Source organism: Tarenaya hassleriana, unplaced genomic scaffold, assembly GCF_000463585.1.
Source record: "Tarenaya hassleriana unplaced genomic scaffold, ASM46358v1 Cleome37, whole genome shotgun sequence".
In the NCBI taxonomy this organism is placed as follows: Eukaryota; Viridiplantae; Streptophyta; class Magnoliopsida; order Brassicales; family Cleomaceae; genus Tarenaya; species Tarenaya hassleriana.
The window spans coordinates 259,222-261,745 of NW_010966725.1; positions in this window are offsets into that span (position 1 = coordinate 259,222).

Consider the following 2,524-nt stretch of genomic DNA (forward strand, 5'->3'; position numbering starts at 1 on the left):
ATGAGATCGCAAGAAAGAAAAGTCAACAATAATATTTATGCAAAATGTATATTTACGTATTATCTTCGTGTATATATGTATGTGTGTGTGTGATATTTAATTTAGTATTTGTGCAGACGACTAAAACGTTGAAATAATCTGATGGTTTCTTATTGGTTAATGTATTCGCAACTTGCATGTATAGAACAAAAGAGGGTCATGGCCCTACTCGACAAATAATTCAATGATTCTTGCTGGATATATATTATTTTATTCACGCAAGTGTTTCTTTTAAAATCTTGATAAAATTTAATTTAAATATCAACTAAATTTTCTATTACAACTTCGTCATGGTTTCCATTTCATTACAGATTATATATATAAATTTTCTATTACAACTTAGTCAGAAGCATTGGTGCACTTAGTTTTAGGGAGTGAATTTAATAATTTAGAGAGTGCATTTTTTAGGCATAGAAATTATGTCATCCATAAGATCTTAGTGTTAATTAAATATAAATTTTTATTAAAGGAGAAAGAACTTGGGAAGTGATAAAATTCTTGAGCATTTAACGTTTGGAGACTTTACATTACTTAAATAATAGATTGAGTGTATATGTATGTGCATGCGGTGACGAAATCATATAATTCCCGGCTCTGAAATAAATATGTTATGTCCAATGCGAACAGCAATAAATAAATAGGGTAAACATTTGTGAAATAATAAGATCTTATATTGGAATCAAACATTACTTAAAAACAATTTACATATAATTTTTTTAAAATCAACTATTTCAAACAAGTGATCAAAATTAATCCTTTTAAAAAAGATCAAATTTGAATCGATTTTAAATATAAATATAAATTGAAATTAAGTATTACTCGAGATAAAAACAGCTTTATAAAATATAATAGATACGATTTTTGTTATTCTACAAAATTTAAAATAAACTATCTAAACAACGAAAAATAATTGCTGAGATAATTCGATCAAAATAGGATCAAAATCTTAAATTATGACCCCTATAAATAGCAGTTGCGTTCGATGTACGATTACATAGCTACACGGTCGAATTATTTCGGCAATTGGACACAGTAAAAACAATTATTAGATGGTTGGCCGATGCACTTAAATGTAAGAATATTGTTTAAAATAAATATGTTGGCTTTTAAATAATCTCTCTAGAATAAATAATTTATATTACTAGGACAAAGTAATAAATTGGTTCTAAGTTTTGTGATTTACATGGTAAAAATACAATTACCAAAAAGTTAAAAGTTTATGATGTATAATAAATATAGATATATTTTAGACCAAACCCTGAGAAATAAAGAAGGTAAGGCAAGAGCCGGTTCATCGAATGTTTAGGGTAACTATTTTTTTTTTTTACCTTAACCTTTTTTTCTTATTGAGTGTCGTGCATTATGATTTTTATTTTATTTTATTTACAAGAGCTAGGGCCATAAATAACGCTATAATTGAATGCTGTTGGAGTCATTTGTAGAATGGCCATACTGCAGAAGGCACACGGTAGGTAGCCACGTTGGAGACAGCCTTTTTATTCATTTCCTCGAATATATATAATGTTTTAATTTATTTTTCTCCGAAATTCTATATGAAATTTTATGTTTGAAGGTGGGGTGTGGATATCCGTTAGTTAATTTTAACCTTCATGATTAAATTTTTTAAAATTTATATTTGTTCAATTTTCGTTAGGTCGTTTTTAGTTCGATTTTTCGTTGTTCAGATTATGTTTGTATTTAATTTGAATTTATATTTTATTATTTTTATTTATTAAACAAATTATTTTCAATTCCATTTTAAAAATTTGTTTAAAAAATTATATTATTGTTTTATAGATTCCGTTAAAATACATGTTATTCGATTTAATTTTAAGTTTTATCAAGATCAAACATTTAGATTTTAGATTTTTTATTCTAAGAGAGTCCAAAATAATAAAAAAAATATTTGGCTCTAATGACCACATTATTTAGTAACAAGAGAATATAAATGCACACATTTGATTAATTTGGATTTTCAAAAAGAAAATTGCACCCAGCCCAAAATCGTTAAGACATAAAGCAAAGAGGGGGAAAATAGAATTGAATAGTTTTAGTTTCTTGACATTTATATTTTTGGAGAATGTATAATAAATTGAATAAGAGGGGGTTTTATAACATGTGATGTAGGTTGGAAAGATTTTAATTATTAAGATAAAATCATCCATTCCGAATGATACAGAAATAAACTATGTAAAATAATGGGGAAAATGGCAGATAAATATAGGATTTTGCCAAAAAAAAATTGCAATTTCATGTATTATTAATCTGGCAGTTTACAAATTGATGTATTTATTGATAATTTTTTTACCAAATTGATGTATTTATTTGCCATTTTCTATAAAACAATGTAAAGTTTGGCTGCTTTGATGTCGGGCGAATAATGTGATCAATCAACGACGGAGAAAAGTCTCTCTTACCTTTTATTGGTCTTTATCAAAGGAATTTCACCTTTTGCATGGACAGAACGCTGGGGGGGGGGGGGAGT